Below are 15,533 nucleotides of genomic sequence, written 5' to 3'. Positions count from 1 at the left end.
TTTCTAAAATGCTTTGTGTTATTTCATTTGGTTTGTTAATTCTCAATCGATGAATGAACGGAGTTGCTTTCTTTTTTGAGGGCTGAATTCATAAAATGTGCTCTAATTTTATTCAAATTTATTTTTAAAGCGAATTGACTTATTTCTTGTTTGTTTTCTTTTTTCAATAGATTTCTTTGGCAACATCAAGGAATGGAATGCATTTATATTCAGTCTGTTCTGTCATGGATTTTAAAGCGAATCCAAGCATGGCAATTATTGCCGAATTTTGCCGAAATATGGGAATTATTCAAATTCTAAATAATTAATAATTCCTTATTTTTATAATTGGTTATTGAACTGAAGTCTACAGAATATTTAAAAATAAGTGCAGTTTGAATTCTGCCGTTGGATGAAATTTAAAAATTAATTCAGAAAATTGCTTCGATTTCCTATTCAGCTTCCAGTTTTTTGTAAAAGAAATAAAAAGTTATACCAAATGCAATTCTGACGTTATTGCTAAAGTAAAGAAGTAAGGAATTTTAACATTTAATTTTATGAAAAAGCTAAATTACTAAAACCTTATACCCACTTAAAACATTCGGTCTTACTATCATTTATCAATTAAATTTTGACAAGAAAAAAAAATTAAGAATTGTGTTTGTAGTCAGTGATTCGAATTATAAATCTTAGAAAATTTTCTTTTAAAGAATTAAGATATTAAAATTATCATTTCTTTTATTTTTTTTTAAATGAATACAAAGTTCCTGCATCTGCAATCAATAAATCTATTGTGCATTGTTTCAATTTTAAATGACAAGGATTTTAGAATCCATTCCCTAAGCTTTAAGCCATCTTTCATGTATATATTTATTAATTTCAACAAAAAAAATTGAAAATTTTTAGCGATGAATCGACAGATGTTATAATCCAGAAGACAAACGTATCAACAGATGTCATCTGTCCTTAATAAAAGAAAGACCAGGAACGTGTGGAACTAAAGAATAGAACAACGATAACAGTCCAGGCGGAAAAACGAAACAATCTGCATATCCGAAATCCATTTATGAAATGCTTGGTTTACGAACTTTGAAACAACGCCATTGTTTTGCGAATAGAATAATTGTTTCCATAAAGGTAGCGATTTAAATCCGAGTCACAGCGGACGACCTTGAAGCTTTGACTCTGAAAATCGCGGAAAACTAACTTCCAGAGACCTTCTAAGAGAATGAAGAAACACTCCGCAAAATAGAAACGATAGACATGGAAGAGGAGAAAGAGAATTTTGGAGATTTTCTGTTTTCTCTGTTGCTCTTCTTGTTTCTTTTTGTGTATTTTGATGTCATAAAACGAATACAGGACTACTCGAAAGAGAGAGTTACCATAAGAGAAACCATAGGTATGAATTTGAAATTTTTCTCTGTATTTCAAATTTAATTTTTTTGAAATAGCAAATTTTTTATTAATCATGATAATATTATTAATCACGCATTGAATAGTTATTCATGTTTATATCATTAATACATTGCCTTTTAAAATTTAATTTTGATTAATTTAGTAATTTAATAAAATGAAATTTGCTTTTGAAAAATATTTACTCCTAAAATTTATTAACTTAGATACTGAAAGGAAAGTCAACTCTGATTTTTCGATAGTATTATAAATATATATGAATAATTTTTTGTTTATTTTATTGCGGAATTTGTGCAACGACATGCATGATACTAGCAAGCTTTAGAGATTCGAGAATTCCATTATTTAAATTTTTTAGTGTCTAATTTTTTTATTAATTGATTGTGTATTCTTTTTACAATTAAAAAATTACAAGTTTCAGGATTTATCATTTTCGTTCTTTGTTGAATAATTTTATATCATAAAACATACAACAGAGTTAACAATTTTCAAATTCAAATTTTCCTCTGTATTTTTGAAATAGCAAATGTTTTATTAATCATGATAATATTATTAACCATGCATTGCACAGTTATTTATATTTACATCAGTAATACATTGCCTTTTAAAATTTGATTAATTCCGTAATTAATGAAATGTTCTTATTGCTGATTTGAAAAGAAAAATTAATTAAAAATTTATTTTAGTTTATTTAATAAAACGAAATTTATTTTTGAAAATTATTTATTCCTTAAACTTACTAACACAGATATTAAACGGACAGTTAACTCGATTTTTTTTTAATATCAGAAATATATATGAACTTTTTTTTTTGTATTTTATTATGGAATTACATATACTCGCGAGCTTTGGAGATTCGAAAATTCAATAATTTGAATTTTTTAGTATTCAACTTTTTTTTATTAATCGATTATGTATTCTGATTTTCTATATTTAAAAAAAAAAAAAATGAGAAATTTCAATATTTTTTTTTGTTTCTTGTTGAATAATCTGATATTCTAAAACATACAATTGAATGAACACCCTTGAAAGATATAGTAGGTATTTGTTTATTCTCTCCTTAAATTTTAAATTAAAACTTTATTACTAGAGAGAATAATACTAATTTTTAAATTTAAAATAATGAATAGTCTTAGTATGTACTTTTAATGCTTCGAGCATTACAAAATTCAATACTTTAAATTTTTTAATGCAATGATTATATATTTTTCTTGGTTGCTTGTATTTTTATAGCTCAAGAGCTATATTTTTTTAACTAGGAAGAAAAAACTTGGGCCTTTTTTTTATTCCATTTCTTATTTTAAATTAAATATTTGATACCAGAATTTTTTAAGTTTAAGAATGGAAGCAAAAGAAACAAATTTGAAGATTTTAAACGATATGAAGGTTTATTTGAAGGTTTCTTCATATTTTCTCTTAACATTTTTATGAACATATAGTGAATTATGCATCTTAGATACTGAAAAGTTTTAAGAAGAGGATTTATATTATATATATATATATATATATATATATATATATATATATTACAATAGTTAACTTTTGCTGGCCATTTACTTTACGATACATAAAGCTGTGCTTTGTTGAACATACAATATTGACCTATTCTTGGAGTTTTTCTCTCATGACTAATACAGAAAATAGTTAGTCACAAATCTCTATTTTTATGAAAAGAAACTTTTTAAAAAATATCGAATATGTTTATAGTTTATTTCATGATAAAACGATAACATTTTATAAAGAAGCGTTTTGTGTCAGAAAAAAAGAAAGATTTAGAGTCTTAGGAAAAAATCTTGAAAATAATATTAATTTCGAAAGGTATTTTTTATTTTAGTTTTAATTAAAAATTTTATAATGAGATTGAACTAATATGTGTGACTAGCTAATTGATGTAGCTATTTCAGTAAAACTTTAAATATGTATGAAAGCTATCGCAATATATGAAGTTCTAAAAATTGTATTAAAGCAAAAAAAATAGTTATTTTTTATTGGACTCAATATTTCCTTAAACTATTAACAAGGAAGAAATATCAATAAAAATATTAGGTTTTTCTTCTTTGAAGTTTTTTTAATATTTATTCTGAAATTCTGTCTTTCAATGGTGCGCTTTTATTGATATAAATTCAATTTATATATAGAACTTAGTTGAACTGAATTCTACATTAATGTTTCACTTTTAAATAGGGAAAATTTCTTTTTTTTATTTATTAAAATATATCAATTTTTTAAAATTTAATTAATTCAATTTTGAACAATTGCTGAAAAATTTATTAACTGCAAAATCAGATTATTTTCAATAAAAAAAATCAATAAATATTTGATTAAATATATTATGAGTTTAAAGTGAAATATTTAATAATTGTATGGAATTTTAAAAAATATGAGATTATTTTGACTATAGATCAGATTTTATACTAAATTTAATATTTTACTTCCATATTATATCATGCATCTTTTTTTTTTTTTCAATTTATCAAATATCAAAAATTTGACTGAAATCTCTGCTTTAAAATTCATTTATTAGCAACAAATATGAAATTTCTTTTTAAAAAATTAATTGGTCAATTGCATAATCAATTGGGCGGGCTCGTACACTACAATTTTTAAAATTTCAGATAAATTTAATTTTTTAAACTTTTTTAAAAATTATATTTTTTCTTAGATAAAATAAATACTTGCTTTATTACAGAATCGAATGAAGAAATTAATTCTCAATAATATTTAAATATATAATCCTGAGTTGTGTATGAACTAATTTTATATTAAACTTAATATTTCGCATTTAATACCGAAATTAATAAAGAATTTTTAAACTTTATTAGTAATTATTAAACTTTATTTAACATAAATATTATAAATAATAGCTGAAACATTTATTCATTGATTTAGCTTTCTATAAATAAATTACAATGAAGAGTTGTTGTTTGATTCTCTAAATCAATTTTCAGTTATTCAATAACTTATGAATAACTTATAGTTAATAAACTTTAAGTTAATTGTTAATAAACTTAATTCTCAATAATATTTAAATATATAATTCTGAGTTCAATTCAACGATTCGTTGAATTCAAACGATTTAAGTTTATAGTTAATAAACTTACTTTAATAAGTAAGAATTGTATAGATCATTATTTTAAAACGCTCAATTTGCTGTTTCATAAGTTAAATAAAATTCAAATAACAAAATAATAATTTGTAAAGGAATTGTAAAATATTTATTTTATATTTATTTCATAGAAAGTTTGTTTTATTTAATTCAGTTAAATAAATTCGGGATTTTAAAAGATTCATGAACAAACGATTTTTTTCACACTCATTGTTTATCAATTTTAGTTCATAAGTGCATAATTTAATAATAACATTTGTTGTATAAACACGAGAAAACTGAAATCTAATATAATTTTGAGCAGTGATATTTATATTCTGATAAAAATTAAAAATTCCCTTATTGAGAACACAGCAGTCTTTCCACTGTTAATTCTAATAGTGTTCGTCCATTCGACTAATTTTAATTTTTCGACCTCCATTTCGAAAAATTTTAATAGTGTTCTTCCATTTGAATTTTTCAAGTATTTGCACTATATAGTGAATTTTCTGCCAGTGGTGTATTTCCAATTCGGCCTATTAGGCAGCTGCCTAGGACCGCTAGACTGAAGAAAGGGAAGATGGAGGCAGGTTAATTAAAAGTGTTTAATTTAGTCTAATTTAGTTTTTTAATTAAAAAAAATATTACCACAACAGCGCGTACAGATAAAAGTCATTGATTGAAGTATATGCAATCAACTTTTTATAATATATTGATTGCAGTATTATGTATTCATTCGTTGCTCATATTACTTTCCATTTGACAGGTCCCGTGAAATAGCAATTTTTGATGTTATATTTATTTGAAGTTTATTATTTCTTTGTAATCTTTTATTAAAATTAAATACTTTAAGGAAATCATTAACTATTAATTAGGATGATTTTTTAAAAATAATTTATTATTTCCTCTTGATATGCATATTAAAAAATAAATTGAAATGTATTCTTTCACAAAAGAACTTAAATAAAAATCAACTAAAATAATTACTCATTAGTATATTAAGCTAAAAATGTGTTGAAATAAGAGACTAAACTTACCAACTTTTTAAAAGATCGGATTCCTGATGTGCGTTGTTTAGGGCCACACATAATGCCCAATTGCTATTATTTTCTGCATCATTCCACCGCACAGCATAGAGAATCAAGTGTTCCCGTTGGACATACGTATATTCACAAACAATTTAGTTCTAAATTTGACACGGAAATAAAGTTTCTTGTTATAATTGCATTTCAAAAACTACCAAAAAATATTTTATATCAAAACTACATACCATCGACTGGCCTGATTTTATATGTAATTAAGAAACAAGAAATAAATAATATAAAATTATCTTTCAAATAATGAAAATTAAAATTTAATAAAATCATAAAGAATTTCTTTATTTACAGGTTACAAGCAAATCAAAAATTATGTTTTAACCCCCCCCCCGACTTTTAGTAACACAAAATACATGGTTTAAAGCTCAGAATAAAATTTGACGAGCCTAATAAATTTTAAGATAGTCCACCAGGCGCTATGAATTTTGAAATTAGTCAGGAATTATTTTAAATTAATGAATTATTTTAATAAACAATTAAAGCATTCTGCGTATGAAAATTTATTTTCAATAATTGCTTGTATTGTATCTTCATAAGTATGACATTTATGACTTGTTGTGAATTTTTTTTTTGTCAGATTCTTATCTTTATCAACTTTATACAACAAATCGTTTTTGTCTAAAATCGATTTAAGAAAGTAAAAATACAATAAAAGAGCTTCTGAATGATAAGAAATCGAAGTTTTTTTATCTATATTTTACTTTTGTATTTCTGAATGTGATTTCTTATTTCCTTAACTTTTTTTCTTTACAAATATGAAGTGCTTTATTTTAAAAGAATTTTAATAATATCATAACATTTATTATTAACAAAACAATGAAGATTGAACAAACCAATCCGATAAAACAACCTAAATGATTTATCATGGCGTAATACCAGATTGAAATCAATGAAATAATCCAATCTGAGTTGTAATGAATAATTGAATGAATGAATAATTTATGAAATGAATGAATGTAATGAATAATTTATATTCCTGGAAATATAAATAGCGATTATATATTTAACTATGGGAAAAATTTACAAAAGAAATTATTTTGAAGTGGTTATTACTACTTTAAGAAACAGAAATCACAACAATGCACTGAATCATGGATTGTTTTCCTAGTTTATTCATATGTACATAGAACAATTGTTTGCTAAAAGACAATACCATAGAGAATCAGAATTCTATTTTTTTTTTTTATGAATTGTCATGTTCACTCTCTTGTTTTAGACTTAAAATACTTTAATTATTTTTCATTTTAAGTGAAAAATTTTTACTTTATTGTATACGTAATATAGAGAAAATATAATAAGCGTCAAAAAATTCGAACTGGAGGTTTTGATATATTTACACGTTTTAGACTTCTCTGAGTTCGTAAAACACATTTGTGGAAAAATGTCCCTGCGTCTATCAGTCCGTGAACACAATAGATCAAAAAGAAAAAACCTTTGAGCTAGATTGATGAAATTTGGTATATGGTCTTTACACCAAATTTGCAGATTTCTATCAAATTTTGAGTAAAATCTTTTCGGAGGAAGTCTGTCTGTCCGGCTGTTCGAATATAAGTTAACATGATAACTACGAAACGAAGAGAGCTAGATAGATAAAATTTTGTACACATATTTAACATCTATATCGTAGATACCTGTAAAATTTTGAATAAATTCCTGCTTTGGGTAGACTATCTGTCAATCTGTACTTTCAGAAACATGCAAATGCGATAATTCAAACATGAAATGACCTAAATATATCAAATTTGGTGCGGTATTTTGGAATTACAAGTGCAATTTTGTGTCACATTTTTGTTTCAGTCGGTAAGAAAAACGTGTCTGAAATACAAATTCGATTTTTGGATACTATTAACGCATGCCAGTTATTAATGCCAAATAACTCGCCAAGAATGGCATGATAGATTGAGTAAAATTACTCAATTCGCGTGAAAAAAATATTTGAGTAACTCGTAATGAGCAAATTTTGATGCCTTTTGGAGTTGGAATCTGAATAGTCCCATACTTATGGAGAATGTCAGTTCGGTGAACGGACCAGTGTTATGGGCGGTTTAATTTAAAACAGCAGTCGAACACAAAAAAATCATATCGATACTGCTTCATTCAGTGGTGGCGAGGTGGTCGGATGTACACAATGAGTCCCAAATTTATGTATCTCTTTCTTATCGTTTCATTTTTTTTCCCACTTTAAATTATTGTTATTATTTTCATCATTTCTTTTTCAATGTGGAAAGAATAATCAAACAGATTTAAAAATAAAAACACAAGGTTTAAAATAATTTCAGCTCTGTAGCTCTAATGGACAAGCTGAAACTAACCCATTAAAAATACAACAAAGGTGCATTGTGCCTTTGACACCAAGTCTAAATAACAAACCATTGCTGAAATCTGTTATTAGAAAGAAATCATCCATTTAAACTTTTCTTTCAAAACTATTTCTAAATGGGGTAACGGAAATGGGTACTTTCATCCATTTTCCTTTCCTTAATCTCCTTCAAAAATTTTATTCACGAGTTAAAATTTAAAAAAAAAATTCATAACTATACATAATTGTAATCGTGAAAAGAAAACTTAAAATAGAATATGGCTACATAATTTGTCATTTTCTGATACGAAATGTGGCAACTACAAATCCAAATTAGCCACAAAATCATTCTTATTTAGAAGCATTTACAACTGAAACCAATAATCGAAATGAAACAAAATCTCTTATGCAGCTTGAGGAAAATATGTAAACAGAATAAAAAAATTTACACAGGAAAAGAAAAAAATCTTTAAAAAAAAATACACAGAAGTCAGCGATGTAATATTTATACACAGTAAAGATCAACAAAATGGAAATGTTGCACGTGGACCAAGAAGATTCAAACGTTAGTAAAAAAATATATACATATATTATCTGACTTCCATTCTATATATCATTCATTTCTGTAATTACATTTTTTTATCACCTTACGATTAATGAAATTCTACATAATCCAATTTCCATACATTCATTTTAATTCCAGTCTCGTTTTAGTTACAACATCGTCAAAATCTCTCCAAATGGCGGTATTTGCTTTTCGTATCTTATTTTTTCTGTATTCATCTTTCTGGGTTTTTTTCATCATTTGGTTTTCTCGTTTTTAGAAATATTAACTGTAAGTGCCTCCAAACAAGGAAAGTTATTTTAAGCACATTATGCATTTTATGCTAGAAAATGTATGACCAGCTATTTCAACATTATTTCGGCAAATTTTATTACATTATTTTCTAAAGTTCGAGGTTAAAGACTAATCGAAATAACTGAACTTGCATAAAATTGGTATCGTTTTCAAAAGCCTTGTTACATTTACGTTGTTTTACGGCAACATTTCGATCTTATCTTTACATCAAAGTTAAATAACCGTTTTGTTTAACTTAATGATAAGCAATACATGAGGTTGATTGTATTTTTTGTTTCTACTTAGTGGCAGAAATACCTGGTATCCATACATCATTAACAGGAGTAACTTAATTCACTTTTAAGTGATTCCCGATCATTTACCCGAACACCAAATCAGACCGTCGCCACATCACATGTTCACCCTAGGGCAAATCAAGTTTCAATTGATTAAGATCAAAAATTTTAATCTTAGCAGGGAAAAGATTATATTATTATTATTATTATTTTGTTTTTACTTTTTTTATATCCACAGAATATTATAGAAGAAAAATTATTGCATCATCATAAAAGGCAAATTCAATTTTATGCTTTAGTTCTTCGCGAATTTGAAAAAAAACATATTTTTATACATTTTTATTTAATTTTAGTTGTTTTACATTTTCATATTTTATAATTCATTTTATTTATATACTCTACGTTCTAGAGTTAAAATTTTGGGGACTTATTTATTCTTAGTCACAATAAGTTATTTTAATATTTCCAGAACTTAATAATCAGAAAAATCGATTAATTCAATTACATATCGGCTCTTACGAGAGGCGCCATCTAGTAATCAATTTAAAATAAATAAAAAACTTCACAATTCTATGATATTTATAATAAGGATTTACTAATTAAAGCTTAAAAGATAAAAAATAATTAAAATGAAAAATTTCACTTCAAATATACTTAAAAAAGAGCGTTTAAAAATGTTTTTGAATTTGACTTTTTAGTATAACATTAATTAATGAAAACATAAATTCTTAAGTTAAAAAATAAGCTTAAGTTAAATTTTAAAACTTAAAAATCTAGCAAGTTTTTGGTATTTTTCAACTATATTTTCCGAAAATCTCCTAAAAGTAATTTTTATATTTTCTTAAAACACAAAAGATTATCTTTTTAATGATGCTGATTTCCTTCACATATAATTTTTTCTCCAATTTTAATCAATTTTTTTAAAAAATTGATTCGATAGATAAATTTTTTTTGTTGTTATGATAAAATTCAAACTAAGTTCATTGATCCTTCAAGCCACATAATCTCGTGGTTTTGCCAATAATACAATTAAGAAATTATTTACCTTGGACATTGACTACGAAATAAGATTTTCACTTCCACATTCATTTTACAATGCACACCTTATTTAATTTGCATACGCATTAATTTGTAGTTGACTGATTCCGTTAAATTCAATGTTATCAAACAATAAGGCGAAATTTTAATCACATACATTTTACATTAATAATTCAGCAGGGAGAAAAACCAATATGCGAGCGAATTAGCTGGTTTGCAAAGGTGGTCGTCAGATATCTAAAATAATATCTGACGGTCTGTTAATCAGTCTATCTTCTGACTTAATAACAAAAATGGCTAAAGCTGATTATATGAACAGTTTTTATTCCAAAATCGTGTTTATCTATTAATTTTAGTATGAAACTCCATTAATGCAGCAGTTTATCGTTAATGTAACAGTTCCCAAACGAAATGAATCAAATATTTAAAAAATTAAGCTTGTTTTTATAGCTAACATCACAAATCTATATCACATTTTGAATTCAAAAACGTAGCATCTTAGAAGGATAAATTTTAACATTACTGAATCTAAATTTTATTCTTGTTTCATATAGGATTAAACATTCAAAAGGCAGAAGGTTTCTCTTTTCTCTCAGTGTGCTTGTGAAAACACTAATTCAAGAACTCAGAAATGAAGATATTTCATATGCAAACTTTGCACAAAATTGTAAATTAATATCAAATTTTGAATCCAAATGTACAAGAGGTAAAATATACACGCTATTTACTTCGAAATATTACGAAATTAAACGCAAACTACTGCTCATTATGTAAATATAAGAGGAAATCAGGAAGACATTTATTAGATAACATTAGTTTGCAGCTGAAGTCATATTGCTACGAATTTTTAATATTACTTCGCAGCACTGTAAGTCTTCTGGTAAAGAAAGTAATTTTACAAATATAATAACGCTGTTGAATGGATGCCAAGTCAATGACTCACAGTCAAGGCTTTGAAGACAAACTTTGCAATCATTAAGCGAACTGGCGACGAATTTGACAGCTGCAGCAACAAAGATGAAAGATTCCGAATATTCGAGAATCTTCTTGATATTTCTATTATATCTAGAATTCTTGTGTGAGATTTAGAGATTCGATTTAAATTTAGTTTGTTTAAAGTTTATAAAAAGAGGTGACCCACAAGCAAGAATCAATAGTAGTCAAGTCGAGATTAGGAGTAGTTAAGCTGGGCACAAGCGGGTAATCTCTTTGAGAGTAGGTATAGTTGAGCGGGTTATCTCTCTTTGGCGAGTGTTTTGTGCTGTTGCGGTTGTTTAAAACGATTTCCTACTTCTGAGTTCACTTTTCTCTTTAAAATCCAAAAAAAAAAAATGAATATTTGATTGGAAAATTTTTGGATATTTTTTTGTTACGAGATCATCGCTACTTCTGCTTCAAAAAGGAAGGTCGATATCTTGGCACTATTTATAAAAGTAATTGCCCGAATCTCTCTCTCTCGCGCGCGCACGCACGCCCACACACACACAGGCACACACTATATTATATATGATTCAACCATTTATGATTTATTATGCGTTTCAGTCCGGTTGAATTTTTCCATTTTAATATTGACTATGGTTCTAGTTCAGCATAAATAAGTCCATATAATTTCAAAAGAAACGAGAAAATAATTATTGTGTTAAATTATTTTATTAATTTGATCTATCCTGCTCTTCGTGAATATCAATCAATGAATAGTAAACCTCAGGAGCATAGATCAGAAGATGAAAGTTATGTATTTCGGACAAATGCATATCTTTTGTCGTGAAACACCATTATTAATTATGATGCAATAATTAATTTTGGAAAAACGCTGCTAAAGGAATTTTTCAGTAATTGTAATTAAAAGAAATTTTTAAAAATTACCGAACGCTTTTTAAATTCAAAATTTAAATTTTAAATTAGCTACAAGTTTTTCAGATAAATAAAAACAAAATTCAAAAATAACAAAATAAGCTATAAGACAATTTAGATTTAACATTACAGAACAGGAATTTTATTTAAAATGTTAACAAAATAAGAATTCAATTAACATAAAAAAATAACTAGTAGGTTGCTATTTGGTGTGTGATCTTTTAACTATCGGTTGCATTTTGATCATTTTCACCCAAGCTTCAATCATAATTCTGTTGATTAGTGATTCAGAGTTTGAAGAAGAGAATAAATCCAAAAACTGTTTCTCACTTTAATAATAATAAAAAAAAGGAGCATCCGATTTTTTAAAAAAATGAACAAATTTTTGTATTGGATTCTTCACATTAGTGATTTACTTCATGGATTTTATTGCTTGTTTCACTTCCCCGTACTCGAAACCTACGAAGAAAAATTATTTTAGTGATCAAAACTTCGATCTCGAGAGTTTTATAAATCTCTACGTTTCAGACTTCTTGTTCGAAAAACAAATTTTTGGAATTATTTTTATCTATAACTGTGAATACATTAACTCAAAAACGTTTTGAGCTAAACAAGCGAAATTTGGCATGTGAATTTTACAAAAAAAAATGTGTAACTTCCTTCAAATTTTGAATGAATTCTATTCCGAGAAATTTTATTTGACTATCCGAGTACAAGGGAACATGATAATTATAAAATATAAAGAACTAAAATTTAGTAGATCGTTTAACCCATATTCCCACATCGCCCTAAAAATAGAATAGCATATATAAGCCTCCTTTATATAAATTCTTCTAAATATTTTAGTTTAAACTAAAGATAGTTCATTATTTAGTTAGAGTTATTATAGTTTGAGCACACTGTCTTTGTATATCAAATTTCTCCCAGAATATCACAAAAAAGAAAAAAATCTGGGTTCTTGGAACTTCCATTTCTGCATAATCCCGAGGAAATTTCCTATTTTACATATTTCTTAATCTGTCTCTACACAAAATGATGCAGCGCAGTTGATATCTATTATATAAATATGCTGCTACATGCGTTTATGTCAAATTTACTTACATTCGGCTTTATTATTAAGAAAATAAATATGTATATATATTGGTAAGGGAAGCACAAACTTTGACTCGGAAAGCCAATTACTCTTGCTCTGGTCCTGGTCCTAACAGTTTTTTTTTTTTTTTTTTTTTTTTTTTTTTTTTTTTTTTTTTACAACTGGTGTATTATAATAAAAAGTAAGTCATTCAGGCATCACACTAATTTTATATCTGAATTCGACAAGGCAAGATTAGCTCGATAAAATTCTTAAATAATGCAAATCTCGTCTACCCTTTCCCAACTTCCAATACCAGGTAATTATTTTATTGCTATTCAATTTAATCTCTATGTAAGCAGTTTCAGGTAATAAATTTTGATAAATAAAAATGATAAATCTTTTCATTTCGAGTCTCTCAAACAAGTTGATATCAATAACTCGCCTATGAAAAAAATGAAGACAGTATTTTAAACAGAATAGTAAAAGAAAATAAAAAATAAAAACTTTTTAAAACATGATCCAAATACTTTTTTATATATTACTGGACAGTTTTTAAGTTCTAAAGTAACATATATTTTTAGAATAATAAAACAACGCAAATTATTTTTTTTTTCATATGTCAAACGAAACATACTATTATTTTCAATTACAGCAACTGGCTAAAAAAAGCGCTGGACTTTTTAACATTTGGTTGTACCTTTAATTAGTTTAAATAATGTCATTAGAAACTTTACTACTAAGTGGGAATCGCGACATCCAGCATAACAATAACAGAAAGAGAAAAAGAATGAAATTTTTGACTTTTGAAATATGATTAATGATATGGTACTTGCATGCATAATTAAATATAAGTAAATTCTTAAATATTTCATTTCCACATCTGAATATCATCATTTTGCTAAAATTTCAGTGCAAAAAAAAATGTTGAAAATTAGTATATTTTGAATAATTTTACCCATAAAATCTTCAAAAATGACCTTCAGAAATTAATAAATTTTCAATCTTATGTATATTTTAGCAGCTTCATTTCTTAAACAATCAGTAATATTTTTCTTCAGAATGAAGTAAAATTTATTTAGAATAAAGAAAAAAAAAACATTTTTTTTTCATTCTCATTACAGAAATTAGAACAAGTAATAATCAAATGTCACTGTTATTCGACACTAAATAATTTTGGCTTGAAACAGCAATGAAACTTTATTAACTTTAAAGGAAGAATTCAGGAGCCTATTGCATTGTTATGAAGTTTATATAACTTATTATGAAGCAATCATTCACCCTTGAATCATAAATGAATGTGTGCGGATACATACATTCACCCATAAATGTATGCGGTCGACACCCGAGACAATTAAGGATAAAGGGTGAAAATAAGAGGAAAGCAAAAGACATCTTGAAAATCAGGGAAATAAATCAATAAAAGATATTTTTCATTGCCATCTGCCGTGTCTAAAATTAGCAAAGTACTTTAGAAAGTTTATATAACTGTTGTGATATTTCTTTTGAACTAACGTTCAATTATTTTCTTTGAATTCAATTATTTTATTAATTTATTTATTTATTTCAAAGACAGAAGCAAATTTTCCCAAAATGGAGTTTCAATAACATTTGCTAAAAGTCCCCAATTTTATTTTACCGATCGGTACAACCAGTTGGTATTCTGGGCTTAATGGCTGCTAAAAATTTAAATTAAATATTTTGTAAAATTTGGGCAAATATTTTCAAAATTTTAAAAAGTTATAAGAATCTAATTCATCTTGTTCAAATTTTCAGTCGTTAATAAAATACTTTTTATTCATCCACTCAAATTAAAATACATTTTTTAAACTTATAGTGGATGACACTTGATGTTAATACAGGTTTTTTTTTCAAATATTAATTAATTAAATTTATCCAGTCATTTCTATTTGGTCGTCAAAGTCGCCAAATACATCGCCATGTCGCCAAGCTCTATTTTGCCACTTAATATTGCAATTCTGTCATATGTATATACATATTTATATTAGTTTGTAATTATTTAATGAAAAGTAACTAAAATAAAAAAATTGACCTAAATAGGAACTGACATAAAAAAATTTTATATATATATTACTTGTTATAATTCTTACATCTTCCTCTTCATTCTTCTTTTCATTTTTTTAAATTTTGATCGTATTAGAGAAAATGATCACGCATGAATTTATCTTTATTTTTAGAAGAAGTATCAAAATAAAAAAATAATAGCAAATTTATGTATTATTAAACATTATTATGTATTATTAAAATTTATTATATTTACAAATGCTCTACTTAAAGGAACTGGATTTTTTTTTTTTTTTGTGATCTATCATAACTAATATTTATACCAGAATTTATAATCAAAATAGCATTTATATATAATTTGTATAAATGTCCGGTTTCTTATTTATTGTCAAGATTTTACTTCATCATATTCGAATGAAAAAAATTTTTTAAACGATCAAAACATTGAGAGTTAAAAGTGGTAAATTTTCTAAATACCGCAAATGAAAATTTTGGAAAGCGTAGTAAAAGTAATCAGAGATATCACATTAATGACCC

At 25.8% G+C, this 15,533-nt stretch overlaps 1 long non-coding RNA gene across 1 annotated transcript in view; it reads left to right on the top strand.

Moving 5' to 3' along the window:
- The first annotated feature begins 1,000 nt into the window (after window positions 1-1,000).
- The window catches only part of LOC129988647 (uncharacterized), a 40,946-nt gene continuing 26,413 nt past the window's right edge, over window positions 1,001-15,533 (top strand). Inside the window, exon 1 of the long non-coding RNA XR_008785664.1 lies at window positions 1,001-1,378. This is a non-coding gene — a long non-coding RNA (uncharacterized LOC129988647). The remainder of the gene's footprint in view (window positions 1,379-15,533) is intronic.

This window comes from Argiope bruennichi, chromosome 10, assembly GCF_947563725.1.
Source record: "Argiope bruennichi chromosome 10, qqArgBrue1.1, whole genome shotgun sequence".
Lineage (NCBI taxonomy): Eukaryota > Metazoa > Arthropoda > Arachnida > Araneae > Araneidae > Argiope > Argiope bruennichi.
Note: the sequence above shows the minus strand (reverse complement) of the source record. Positions and strands in the feature narration are given on the sequence as shown.